The sequence below is a fragment of the Ixodes scapularis genome, unplaced genomic scaffold (assembly GCF_016920785.2).
Source record: "Ixodes scapularis isolate PalLabHiFi unplaced genomic scaffold, ASM1692078v2 ptg000101l_1___fragment_2___debris__unscaffolded, whole genome shotgun sequence".
NCBI classification, from domain to species: domain Eukaryota; kingdom Metazoa; phylum Arthropoda; class Arachnida; order Ixodida; family Ixodidae; genus Ixodes; species Ixodes scapularis.
In genome coordinates, this window is record NW_024609910.1 from 88317 (window position 1) to 103096 (window position 14780).

The 14780-nt window shown below is 46.3% G+C and overlaps 1 long non-coding RNA gene across 1 annotated transcript; it reads right to left on the minus strand.

The window, feature by feature from the left end:
- Nucleotides 1-2406: 2406 nt before the first annotated feature.
- LOC121833943 lies at nt 2407-8548 on the minus strand. The gene is made up of 3 exons (XR_006076945.1): nt 8506-8548; nt 4901-4960; nt 2407-2482 (listed from the first exon to the last, which is right to left on the minus strand). It is a non-coding gene; the product is annotated as an uncharacterized LOC121833943 (long non-coding RNA).
- Between the last annotated feature and the right edge of the window lie 6232 nt (nt 8549-14780).

Sequence of the window (14780 nt, forward strand, 5' to 3'; positions counted from 1 at the left end):
CGCGCCTGCACGTTAACCGTTTTTTCGTTGATCAATTTTACGCAAATTTGAAGATTATTTCCTGAACATTAGAAACTCATGCTGTTTGCTCACAAATATTGAAGCTTTCTTACTCTAAGGTGATCTGGAATACACCGCTCTTATTTATGGCATGCTCGCTGTGAATATTATTGTGTGGTTTTCTAATGATATGATAATGGACTGCAAGTTATATGTTATTGCTCTCACATGTCTTAGCAGTTATGTAAGGATACGTGAATTGCATGTCCACGTTAACGTTTATGAACGTTCAACATCATTTAGAAAATATCCCGTTTCCACCAAGTTGGATATGGGTCACTCCATGTCAAGCGTCCCAGACGTCGCTCTCGACCGCGTCCAATTTAAAAAAAAAAAAAAAAGTTCATGGACTTGAGCCGCAATCTCCCTAGCCAAGCCCCAAAATGCTTTTGACGAAAAATGTTTTTTCATGACGCGAGCGCGGTTTTGACGTTTAAAAACAGCGTGGAACTAGGCATCACTCAGTAATTGATGAAAAATCAGTTTTTTGATGAAACACTCAACAAAATTCTTTCCTTAGATTTGCACAGCTTTGGAATTACAATGTGGTTGGGATTTTTTTGTGTGAAAATTTTAACATTTCTGTTATTTTATGAAAACATATCTAATTGCTCCCAGGATTTACTAGAACTCTTTACCGGCTCGCCCGTGCGGGTATATAATCTATAAAGAATGTTTAAAACCCTTCAAATAAATATCTTGCAGTAAACAAAAAATCCTGAAGTTGCGAAAAAGTGCGTTCTCACGCATAAAGACCGATTCAAACGACGGACTGGTCCGCGGACGGATTGATCACGTGATGACATATCCGCGGTTCGTCCGTGTCCCGAGCGCATCCACACGAGGGGGACGACGAGCAGACGCCAGCGAGAGCGGAGCAAACCTGTTCGCCACCACACAGTGCCGCGAAAGTCCAACATCGCACCGTGGCACCGTTGTTCACGAGAGTAATCGACGTTTGCTTCCGCGATAAAGAATCGTACGCCGCTGTTACGTACGAATTGAGACTAAACACCGTGATAGGCTTCGCGCGAAACGCCACTAGCTTTATTAACCCAAATCATGACAGTGACACCGGCATGGTCCTGCTCGAGAAGGGTTCGACGTAGCAGCGACGAAGTTCTGGGCTCGCGAAAGGGCGTTTGGAGATGCCTTCACGCACTCCGCGCTCGTGCACAACACTCAAGTACACCACAGCCACAAGAGAAATCTTACTCGGTGAAAGCCCGATTGGACGTGCAAGAACTATGGCGGCGTGCTAGAAGAGTTTGGAGGGGAGCTTCTTGACACAGACCCGGAGGAGTACCGGAACCCCAGCCGGACAAAGTTTCTGCAGTTTCTTTCACGCGTGGAACCAAGAATCGCGCAACAAAATGAACCAGTGGACGCACAACAAAGAACGATGCGCCATTTTTGTTTTAATAGTGCAGAAACAAAGAATTAAGAAAACGATGTACACTGTAAAAAATTTTTGCCCCATTTTACGGCAAAAGTTGCCGGTTCAATATTGCCGACATGTTTTCCGTAATCCAGAATATGGACCGTCTGTGAAAACAAGACATATAATTTCGTAAAATGACGGAACGTCCGTAGCTCACTTTACGAACAATTATCCATTTTTCATTTTACGGGAAAAGTTGCCGGTTCAATATTGCCGACATGGTTTCCGTAATCTAGAAACTGAAACGTCCGTAAAAACAAGGCATATATTTTGTAAAATGACGGAATGTCTGTAGCCCACATTACGGACAGCTATCCGTAGGAAATATGAAAGCTGTTCACACTAAGTAACGAAGCACTATACCTTTCCGCCTTATATAAGGCCAAACCTACGATCCATTCGTACCACCTGCACCTCCGATACATCTGCAGACCCCTCGCAGAGCTCTAGCCCTGCCAGGGGTTTCACCTAATGTATCAAAGGTGCAGGATTGGTGCAGACGGCTTGTAGCTATGGCCTTCAAAAAGACAGAAAGGTATAGTGCGTCATTACTTAGTGTGAACAGCTTCCATGTCCAAGTAAGCCGAAGTCACACAAAGCTTAGGGGTACAGATTGGTATGGAGAGTTCATAGCTCCGTCATTCAATATATGCACTTGTATAATTTTTCATCCTTAGACAAAACACGCAAGAGTTCATGTTTTGCGAAAGAAAAAGAGCACGCAACCTGTACTACTCCTTGCCAGCATTATGTTGTGTGAGATCAGCTGTTCCTATAGGCAACAACTGAACAAACAAAGCAATTAAGAAGTTTCGCCACGATACCTTTATTGGAAGAGGGCATGCCTTGCTTTAAGTTTCGAGAAATTTTACATTATAGTTGTCCTTGCGCTGGCTATCTAGATGCCCCTCCTTGCTTGTGCTTATAGTTGTCTTTCAATTGAAGACTTCTTCAGTATCCTCATAGTGCATGTAAGGGCAGCTTGAAATAAAGAACAGTAGAGAATTCGAAATCAATACACAATTACAACAAATTGTATATGACATACATGGTTAAAGTCTCCAAGCAATGTGCTTATCAACTATCCCAGCTATCCACCTTTCTTTATGACATATAAACCAAACCTTTCATAAATCGAACCAAAATAAAAATTTGCTTTCACTTGAGTACCTAATACAAGTGTTTAAGAAATAAAACGAGCGATTTAAAATTGCACAACTATTCTGTGATATTCAGCACATTGAATTCAGCCGGATCTCCCTTAGTTTACACAGTAGGCTCGCAATAATTCAAACTCTGATATTTAATACTTCTGGTCAAACAAATTTCAAAAACTTGGGTTGTCCCGCTACGTTTTCAATGTATTCATAAGCCGCTGAACTCGAACGGCGCTTTCGTGCAATTCACACTTTTTGTTCTCGCGGCACCGTTGAGAGCACTTCTTTCTGAGCACTGTGGAGAAGGTGTTGCTTTTCCGCAGTGCACCGGTGCTGGGTACGAAGTACACTCAACGAGGCTAAAGCAGAGTAAAGCTGTATATAGACTGTTTTACTGAAAGATGGCGAGAGGAAAGGGGAAAGGGCTACTGGCATTTTCCCCCTAGCTGCAGCGTTTGAAAGAGTGAAAATTCCAGATGAGAGGCTTCGGCGGTGTTGGGTGTAGGCATTGCTCGCACTTTGTTTGCGCTTTCTTCTCTGTTTTAAATTCCCAAACTTAATTAGAGCCACGGGCTTTGATAGCGACAGTTCCCCGGTCATCGGGACATCATTGCTCGGTTATAGGCTGCACGAAGAACGGCAGAAAGCGTCGAATACTGCCGGGGACCTATGTAGCTTGCATGGAATCCGACAAGACGAGTGCGGCTGCAATGTTTTTAAGCCCCATCTCTTTCCACATGACCCCGAAAAGACCTTTCCCCAACGCCATCCTCTCGACTGTGCTCGGAAAATTTTGTGAATGAAGTGTGCACCGCACTTAATGCTGTACCGTCAATGAACATGGAGTACGCTCGCAAGGTGCGTGCAAGTGTTCTCCTGATAATTGCTGTTTCAGCTTGTAAAATGTTGTAACTGAGATTATCTTAATATTGATATTTTGAAGTGTCTACAATGATTTGATTTTATTATCTAGAGCACTTAGTTGAAGGCTGAATACCGCCGTTGGGTGTGGCTGGAAATTGTCGAAAAGTTAGTCCTACTGCTTTTGCTTGAATCGCGATCTCCTGTGTGATACCAGAAAGCCGTGAACCTCTGTTGACCGTCACAGCGCGACTAGATTATTTTTATTTTCAAAATTAGTACCTATTGTAGCTGGAAAGAAACCTTCAATTTATGTTGCTGAAAGTTGAAACATGCTCATGCATCGATGTTTATAAATGTAAAAACATGCTCCTGCATAGGTGTTTATAAACGTTTTATTTGAGGATCCCGTGCCGACAAGTGTGTCTTTTGTCGAGAACTGAAAACAACAAAGTCGAGATGCGCCTATTGCCGGAGCGAGTCGATCAATGATTCAACGATTCGAAATTGATCGATGAGCATGTTTAAACTTTCAGCAACAGAAATTGAAGGTTTCTTTCCGGCTACATTATGTACTAATTTTAAGAACAAGAAGAATCCAGTCGCATTGTGATGGTCTACATAGGTTCACGGCTCTCTGGTATTGAGCAGGAGATAGCAATTCTGGAAAACTGATAGAACTAACTTTTCGACAATTTCCAGTCACACCCGGCAGCGGAAATGAGCCTTCAACTAAGTGTTGTGGTCGATAAAACTGAGCCATTGTAAACACTTCAAAATATCAATATTAGAATAAATTCAGTTACAAAAAGTTACAAGCTGAAACAGTAATTATAAGGAGAAAACTTGCACGCACCTTGCGGGCATACCCCATTTCATCGATTGTACAGCGTTAAGTTTGGTGCGCACTTCATTCACAAAACGTTCTGAGCACAGTCAAAAGGATGTCATTAGGGAAAAGTATTTTCGGTTTACGGACGTAGGTCCCCAGAGAGTATCCAACGCTTTCTGTCGTTATTCGTGCACCCTATAACCGAGCAATGGTGTCCCGATGACAAGGGGATCGTCGCCATCGAAGCCCGTGGCTCTAATTAGGTTTGGGAGTTTAAAACAAAGAAGAAATGCAGGCATCCAACATCGGCAAAGCCTCTTATCTGGGACTAACTCTTTCTAACGCTCGAGCAAGGGGGAAAGTGCCGGTTTTTGTTTTGAATTCAAGAACTTTTTTAGTGTTTCTTTAAACATGGTGCCTATGAAGTACTTCATGAACCTGAAATACTATACCCGTTTTCACCTCAAGAACCGTAGTAAAACAAGATTTCCCACACTAGTGTTAAATTAAAACAATGAGAGCAAAGTTGTTTCGTTAAGAGGTGCTGACCTGATAGGCATCTGTGGAATCAGGCATTGACTCATTGCTCCCAGAACTGAAGAGCTGGCTCTGTAAAAAGAAAGTATTGTTCACCTTCCTGTGCATATTTTGTGCAATTGGAAGAGACAAGAGATATTGTTTAAAATTACCAATCCTTATGGGCCCGTTTGCTCGAAGCGCTAACCGCGGCTAAAGTTAGCCGCAGCACCTAGGAGAAGGGATTTTGAAATCAAGTGACGGGCTCGGTAGGGATGCGGGGAAATATGGCGGAGCCCCGGTGACTGAGCGCCGCACGCTTTGGAACTAATATGTCGTTGTAGCTGCAATATCGGGCGCATAGTCAGCAACGAATGCTGCAGTAGGCTTTCACTTGGCCTTACCTCACTTATATTGCAAAGCATGAGCAATGACCTCGCCGCATTTGTTAGATAATCTTTCGATTCTAGCAATTCCTAAGCCTAATGAACGCGATAATTGTCGGCATGGCAACGTCTTTGGAAAGCGGATTGCCTTGACTCAATCGGCCGGGTATTGATAGCACACAAAAACAGACAGCGTCCCAATAGACCTTTTTCTAAATTACCCAAACATCGAGGAGAACGCTGAAAGTGTAATTCTACGGTCTGCAAGCGCTGGCCTCCCTCTTATAAAAGATTCGAAGTATATAATCATAATAAGGCTTTGACGAACGCACGTGCAAGGCAAAATTTGTTTTAGACTTTTTGCTTTTGAACAATTACTACTGCAGACGCCAGCACGTGCAACGTGTGTAACTACACTCGTAGCGTGCACCTCGGTGCTTGGGAAATTTAGAGAAAGGTTTATGGGACGCTGTCAGATTTTGTGCGCTATCAATGCCCGGCCGATTGAGTCAAGGCAATCCACTTTCCAAAGACGTTGCCATGCCGACAGCTACCGCGTTCATTTAGGCTTAGGAATGGCCAGAATCAAAAGACTATCTAAACAATGCGGCGAGGTCATTGCTCGTGCTTTGCGATTTAAGTGAGGTAAGGCAAAGCGGAAGCATAGTGCACCATTCGTTGCTGACTAAAGCGCCCGATATTGCAGCTACAACGACATATTAGTTCCAAAGCGAGCGGCGCTCCGTCATTGGGGCACCGCCATGTTTCCCGGCATCCCTACCGAGCCCGTTACGTGATTTCAAAATCCCTCTCCTAGGTGCTCTGGCTAACTCTAGCCGCCGTTAGCGCTTTCGAGCAAACGGGCCCAGATGTGCAAACATTACTGTTCAAGGCTGCTAGGAGCAGTTTATGACACTAGTGTTCAATCAAAACAATTAGAGAAAAGTTGTTTCTTTAAAGTAAATACATTAATTAAAATTGGAAGTGACTTTTACCCTCAAAGTGCTATAACTAGGGGTGTGCGAATACCAAATAGCAGTTTACAAGTCGAATACCGAATCGAATCAAAAAAAAAAAAAGCCGAATATCGAATCGAATATTGAATAGTGATTTTATTTGTAGGAATTTTTCAAAGTGTGCTGCAAATGAGACTATTATATGTGCAGAGTATGTGCCTGGTGTAGAATATGCTTCTTGTACAGAACCAAAGCAAAAATGTACACAACCTAACACCGCGACATTTTTAAAAAAATATTTGTGTATCTCAGAAAAGGGACATTTAAAAAAAAATTGGCTTGCTCTTTATGTTTACACAGCCTTGATGGAGATGCGCCTCAACGGGTAATCGGTCTCTTAGCTGTAGATGAGAAATTTAGCCAGTGCAGTACAACTGCTAACCTGGGATTTTTAACGTGCATCACACAGTAGTGATCACACAAACGCGTGCCGGTACGAAACTCATCCAGATCGAAACGGGCGGGGGCGGCAGGGATCGAACCCAGCGCAAGCTTTCGCTCCACGCTCCGAGCTGAGACGCGTTAGCCCACTCGGCCACTTCCTCCCAGGGGGCATTTTGCGATATTTGGTCTCTATTTTAAGGAAGAAAAAGGACACCGGGGATTTTATTTTGCATAAATAAACAGATAGGTGTTAAATCTGAGTAAACAGGCTTAAACAATATAATCTGAAGCAAGGAAACAAAACTTGGTTAGGTGGCGCAAGTCACCGTCCAACTGCCGCTATGCATAAATTTTTCGGTCTATCTATTCTGTTTTAGAGAGCCTTGATTTAAAAGAGGGAGCAAGCGAAACTGAAATTACGAAGACTGCTCCAGCGCAGGTTGGTCGTAAGTGTGCATGTGTTGTGTTATCGCGTGGAAAGAAGGCGAGCAAACAAAAGAGCGACGACGCCTGCCCTGCCTGCCCGATCAACGCTTCCGTCTTTTCGTCACCTTCTCGCAGTTCATAATTCAAACGCGGCTATCGAACAGTTGGAAACCCTCTCAAATCTAGGCACACTATTTTTCCGTTCAGTTTTGTTCAAAATCAGAATTTGCGGCTTACAGCTCCAAAAGAACGACGACGATAACTCGGCTGGTTTCATCGGCGCGGTTAACGTAGTTTTCTTTGTGTGATCGTGCAGTCGCCGATTTCCGTGAATGCGGCAAGTGTGTTCTACATCGGCGCTCGTGAAAAACAATTAGGCATGGCGCGGCGTAATGGGATGTTTCGGTTGTGATTCAAAGGAAGATTGTGTCACGATCGTGAGTAAATCTGCGTGCTATAAAGTTTGTGGCTTTCGTTAATTTTCTTTTTTCTAACTTGCGCGTTAGATTTTTGTGGAATGGTAGGACCAAGAGGTGTTTCTCGCATGGTCTGTCTAATATCACAGCGCTTACATTGGGAGAAAGAACGACTTTTTTGTCAGCTCCGCGCCGACCGCGCGTCTTTGGCCGAATATATCGAATATTCGAGTGACCGAATACTAGGAATTCGATTCGCAATTCAAATTATTCGGGAACTTTATATTCGATTCGAATTCGTATATTCGAGTGTTTGCACACCCCTAGCTATAACACATAAAATGCAGTATTTAAGAGGTTGTTTTTTTTATTTTAAACTAAATGTGTGTATAGGCCACATGACGTCAGATCAAGCAACATCAATTTTTCTGCCAAATTTAGTGGGGAAGCTGAATTGGTACATAGGTCACGTGACATTCATTTTTCCGCTACATTTAGCAGGAACCTTACCTTGTAGGTCACATGACGTCAGATTACATGACAAATTTTTCTGCCAAATTTAGTGGGTAAATTGAATCGGTGTGTAGGTCATGTGACATCAATTTACCCGCTAAATTTAGCGGGGAACCTGAATTTGTCTGTAGGTCACATGACGTCAGGGCACAGGAAATCAATTGTGCCTCTAAATCTAGCAGGTGAACTGAATTAGTGCATAGGTCAGATGACATCGATATTTCCGCTAAATTTAAGGGGGAAATTGAATGGTTGCATAGGTCACATGACGTCTATTTTTCCGCTAAATTTATCGAAGAGCTTTAAATTGTCTGTAGGTCTTGTGACATAAATTTTTCTGCTAAATTTAGAGGGGAAACTGAACTTGTGTAGAGGTCACGTAGCAGCAATATCCCCGCTAAATTTAGCGGCAAATGCACGGATGGATGGACAACATTTTAGGATTGGAGGGTAATGTTAAAAAGCACTTAATGTTCTTTAAAAAAAAAGCTGCTCACCTGATGCGCATCTCTGGAAACAGGCTTTGACTAGCAATGAATTGTAGCCCCAGGACTGAAGTGCTGTTTCAGTAATGCTTCCTGCACAAACAATTAAAAAAAATGTAAAAACACAAGCCTCAAAATTTTCTTGCCATTCTCCTTCGCCTGCTTTGCTGTGCATTTAATTTATTTCATCCCTTGGCAAATCCTAAAGATTTCGAAGTGCTTATCCTACGTCTTTCTCTTAGAGCCCGGTTCATGTTGCAGAAATTCGGCCGAATGGGTAACCCGGAGCATTCATTGTTTGTCGAGACACTTTTCCTTTTACTCCATCCTGTTCTTGACAGCAGAAACTACTCTCCCTTGACCACAGTCATTAAAGGGATACTGAATCGAAATTTGGATTCCGCAAAATAAGGCTGTAGAAGCGTTGAACGGGACGCTACGAACTGCAGAACATCACTCAAACACTGATATCTCAAACGGATGGCCGTACTTTTGGAAATGAAGGGCGCGATCAAGTGAGGTCTTTGACGTAATTGTCCTACGGGAAAATTTGAGAATGAGGGGAAGCGGCCTCGCTTCTCTGCTCCTTGCTTCGGTTCACCAACTCAACACGAGACGTAGCGAGGTGAAGAGAGAATGGGAATCTTGACGTGCCTTGTCTCGTCGGCCTTGTCAGCCGTGTTCAATCGCGAATTTCTTTTCTAAAAATACGGCAATCCGTTAGAGATATTGCTGTATGAGTGATGTTTTGGGGTTTTGCAGCGTCCCGCCTATCCGTCCAGCCTAGTTTTGTGAGCTCGAAATTCCGATTCAGTATCCCTTTAAGGAATTTTCAGATCATACACAGGGGGTTGGCATTGCCAATACAAGCTCATGTTTGAGCATGGAATGAGCAGACGTCTGCAATCAGCAATGTCTGATCTACAGGAAGTTTCTGTTTTACCAAGACTCGTACCATTCCATTGTCAAAGAAAGGAGCAGGCACTGTTAATAAAAACTTACTTTCCTTACACTGTTTTAAAGAACAATTGCTCTTTCTTAGGATCAAATGATCATATTAGGATAATTGACAAATAATGGTAGATTCACATGATGGATCGATTCGCAATTTTCATCTGTGGACCGTTTGTCACGTTACCATCATGTCGGCTATTCCTACGATTTGCACCTCGTCAGCAAACGCCCAGACTGTGAGGGCAGAGTGCCTTTTCACGCGCAGATTTCTGGCGGGTGAGTAACAGTAAAAGCGTTTATGTACAGTAGAGTACCAACAGCACAGCAATATTTTTGTTTTCGAATAAGCCAAACAAAGATGGTGCACCACTGTGTTTTGTCATTCGCTGTTTCATTTTGTCGAGCCATTCTTATTTTCCACTTGTGGAAGAAGCTGCAAGAACTTTGCCCAGTTGATGCGCCGCAGGTTCTGGTACTCCTCCATGTCGGTGTCAAGAAGCTTCTGTGAAAACCTGCCTAGCACGCTGCAATCTTTCCTGCACGTCCACCCAGTTTTCCACCCAGCAAGACCTTTCTTACGGCTGTAGTGTGCTGGAGAGTGGTGCACAAGGAGGCAATGCGTAAAGGCATTTCCAATTGCCTCTCCGCGACCCCAAGACTTAATCGCTTTAATGCTGAAGCCTTCTGGAGCAGAACTGTACTTGTGTCATGTGGTTAGTAGAGCTAGTGGTGCTTCACGCTAAGCCTGTCACAATGCTTTGTCTCGCTCGGTATGTAAAAGCGGCACACAACGATTCTTTTTCATGATAGCACCGTGAGCATAGTCGCAAACATCACTTCTGACCTTGGAAAACGGTGCCACAGTGCGATGTTGGCCTTTTGTGGGTGCTCGAATAAAAAAAGTGAAAGCCGTTTACAAATCCCTGTAACGCCGAATTGGAGCGCAGCTCTTGAGGAGGAGGAGTGAAGGGTACTGAGGGGAGGGTAGACCCCTCCTCCTCCCCTCATTCTTTAATATGCTCCGGGGGGGCGGTCACGTGACCTCGGGGGGGGGGGGGGGTGTCACGTGACTTCGGGGAGGGGGGTCACGTGACCTCGGGGGGTCACGTGACCTCAGAGGGGTCACGTGACCTCAGAGGGGTCACGTGACCTGGGGGTCACGTGGGGTCACCTTGGGGTCACGTGACCTTGAGATGACCTTGGGAGGGGTCACGTGACCTCGGGGGTCACGTGACCTCAGAGGGGTCACGTGACGGGGGTCACGTGACCTTCAAAGGGTCACGTGGGATCTTGGGGTCACGTGACCTTGAGATGACCTCGAGGGGTCACGTGACCTTGGGAGTCACGTGGGGTCACGTGACCTTGAGATGACCTTGGGAGGGGTCACGTGACCTGGAGGGGTCACGTGACCTTGGGGGACACGTGACCTTGGGGGTCACGTGACCTTGGGATGACCTTGGTTACGCCGACGGCGACGGCGACGGCGACGGCGACGCCGCTCAAGCTGGGAACGGGCCCCTAAGAGCTGCGCTCTAAAACAGAAAGCGTTGAATACTGTCGGAAGACCTATGTAGCTTGCAAGGAATCTGGCAAGGCGAGAGCGGCTGCAATGGTCTTTAAACGCCCGTTCACACTCTTGCAACCCAGTAAGACAGAGAGAGAACAGACCGCTTTTTAAGCCTCTTGCAATCTCTTAGGACCACCTCCGCGCTGCAGCCCATCCGGTCCTAAGAAGTCGCAAAAGGCTTAAAAACCAGTGTGGTCTCTCTCGGTCGTACTCGGACGCAAGAGTGTGAACGGCGTTTAAGCTCCATGCTTTCCACATGACCCCGGTTTCAGGCGGCAATGGATTGCATCCGTGAACCGAAAAGGCGTTTCCTCAACGCCAACCTCTCGACCGTGCTCGGAACATTTTTCGTGAATGGAGCGCGCACCGAACGCTGTATCGCCAATGAACATGGGGTACGCTCGCAAGGTGCGTGCGAGTTTTCTGGTGATAACAGCTGTTTCAGCTAGTAAAATTTTGTAAATGAATATATCTTAATATTGATCATTTGCAGTGGTGGCTGACTCGATTTTATCGCCCACAACACTTAGTTGAAGGTTCGTTTGCGCCGCCGGGTGAGGCTGGAAATTTTAGAAATGGTAGTTCTATCAGTTTTCCTGATTCGCGATCTCCTGCGTGATACCAGAGAGCCGGCAAAAGCGCTCCTTGGAGTGGCGCTGGTTGGTTGTTTCCATTGATTGGGCGCTTTGAAACGCTGGACGGTCGCTGCAGGGTATGGCAGTTTAGCTCTGAAATGAAAGGCACTTGGAAGTGAGTGGCACCGTCTCTCGAGCTTACACAATTAAGGCTGAACCGCATGTACGCCGACGAAGATTTCTCACTGTAGCTCGGTTTTTCGATTTCTAGAAAACGTTGCTCATCGCCTTGGTCGCTTTTTCCCGTCGTTTTCGTGTGATTCGCCTCGTCGTGCGACTGATCGAGCGATTGTGAAAAGGGTTGCCATCATTTGTCTCGTTGCTCGCTAAATTGCTTACATGCGGTTTATCAGGCACGTAGCCAGGGTGGGGGGGAGGCATGCCCCCCCCCCCCCCCCAAAAAACAAATCTTCCATTTTGCTGGGGCCTCCTCTCCCCCCTAGCCTTCATACAGCATTTTGCAATGGGCGACCCCCCCCCCCCCTCCTCCCCCCCCCCCCCCCCTTCCGAAACAAAATCCTGGCTACAAGCCTGCGGTTTATACTTTATGGTTGTCGGCACTTGCGAAAATGTGAAGCTTGAATTTTATCGAGGGCTTTGCCCTTGCCGACTGTCAGACTGGTGGGAAAACTTTGGGTTCCAGTGAAATACCACCACATGATTTCTCACTTGCTTATGAAGTGAGGAGGTGGTGGTTTGAAAATCAGTTCATGGTATTTAGAGGAAGTTGTTTAAAACACCTTTTTTATGGTTCTGTTGTCACTACTCAATGCGCGTTTTTGTTTTTTTTCCAACCTTCTCAATCAAGTACTGCAAGAGGGTTAGTAAATAAGTGCAGCATATACAGGATTTTGTATAGAAAGTCAGTGCCCCAGTCGAAAAAGAACTCTTTATACTCTCCGCAACATCATCAATACAGACCCTACTTCTAAAGGCGCACGTCACGCATTGTTTCGAGTAGTTTCCGAAAACAAAAAACGAACTAGAATCGAACCCCCCACAGTGGAAGCGAATACGCGCGCGAGCACGCCAACGGTTACTTTTACCAGTCATGGGTTCTGCAAAACACACCGCCTAGTTAGGCGATACCAAGACACCACGCGATTTGCAGCAGTCAAGCCTTGTTTACCGATCTACGAGATGAAGCTCCGATATAATCACCAAGTGCCTCGCTCGGCCGCCCCAGCTGCCTCCGGTGGAACCTTTGCCTCTGGGTGCCTTCCCGCAATCTGACTGCTCGCTCAGTGACAGATCGGTTCCGGGACTTCCTTGGCAAAAGCTCGAGGGCCGTCCAATGCGGAACGCACGTGTGCGACAAGGAACCGCTCACGGTCGCTTTCACGCCGCCTGCACACACAAGAACACGACATAATCGCTCCGAACAGAAAGGACTCAAGAAGTAAAACGAATCGGCGTGCACTCACCAATTAGAGTCAACTCCACAGCTGGTTCCACGGGCCCGCCGGCACCGAATGCACTTCCTTTTCCAAGAACGTTCTTCGATCTTCTTTTCCGAAAGATTGGAAGCGCCCAACATTACGCCCGAAAGTTTGAAACTCGCTTTGTTTTTGTGTTTTGTTACGATGGTGATGGCGATGCGGCGATGCTCGTTGGTTCCGGCCACCGCGGTTCCGACCAAGCTCATTTGACGCAACATAAATGTGCTTGTATTAGTCAACTGAATTTCAAATTTTCAAATACAGAAAGTTGTTTTAACATTTATATAATTATTTGTAATAAACCATGTTGTAGTGCATTGTGTACTAAACTGAAGCTGGGCAAGGCTTGGCCAGCTCGGCTTCGTTTCAGTTTATCATGGCGGCGACCGCCACTGTACCATGTAGCGTGCTCGACCTATTTGCTGTGCACTGGTTGTCTTGTTATCCACCTCCTGCGATCCGCATCAGCAACAAGCATGCTATATTGTCTGCTCGCCGGAAAGAATATCCAGTCTTCTTGGAAGCAAGGCCCCACTAGGGTTGCTCGGACGTCGTCGGCACCCACGAACCGACTCGGCAAGCCTCACGTCGTTGCTTCGTGCCTCCACGTTTCCGGCGATGGATCCCCAATCCCTGGCTTCAGCCGTATATGACGTAGCCGTTGAAAGACAATTTACGGCAACGCGGTGTCTTTGGAATGCCATTACTACGATCAGTGGCTCTTAAAACCTCAGTAGCCCCCTTCAATGGTGAGCTCTTCGATGTGAACGCTCTTACCTTCAGCGTCCGGAGACTGCTGCGGTTTTCCGACGAGAACGGACGTCTTTTCCGGGCTCCGCAAACCCTAAAAACTGTACGTGATTCTGGTATAAATATCGCCTCGCACTGTCGGCCCGCCGCAGCACGTCCAGCGAGAGATTGGCTTGCTCGAGTCTCGTTCTGTGAGCGGCGCGCCTGTTTTCGCTTCGAATATTGCTTCAGCCGACACCGCCGCTTCGCAGCTCACCAATATCTCTGCATCCATCCTGAGCCAGGGCGTGGAAATCCCCTTAGAGGGAGATGAGCTAGGTGGGAAATGGATCACCCCTAGAAAGCCCCGCAAATCTCGTCTTTCGGCCCAACCCAACCCCGAACTTCACGCAGTTATAGTGCATCTCCCAATCCTTCCTGCTGGCGCAGCTGTACAGCCTCTTGGCATTTTGCCGGCGTTCTTGCAAGCCGCACAGCTCCTTCACGCAAGGAAAATGGACACAACAGGTTCAGCCATCATCACCTTCATCAGAACCCATGTCCCTTACACAGTGTACTACCGTCGCCTCGAATTTCGCTGCCGTCCCCTCAAACCTCGAGCCCATCATTGCAACAACTGTCTCAAGTACGGGCACCGTACGCTGGCCTGCCCGGGCAACCAGTGACGCTGCCCCACGTGTTCCACCACCCTGGCCCACCCGGACGAATCTCATTCCTGCACACCCTGGTTTGCCTTGCTACAACTCGCAGTGTGGTTCTCAAACAGGGCACTAGGTCCCGAATAAGCTACTGCACCTTCACTCACTCCACGAGACGCATCCCTCAACAGTTTTAGCGGTATGTAAAGCGTGGATGCAGGATTCAGTTTATGACAGTCGCATTGTCGATTGCTACAGTGGAGCACACTGCTTACAGAAAAGATTGTGCTAAGAACTGTGGAGG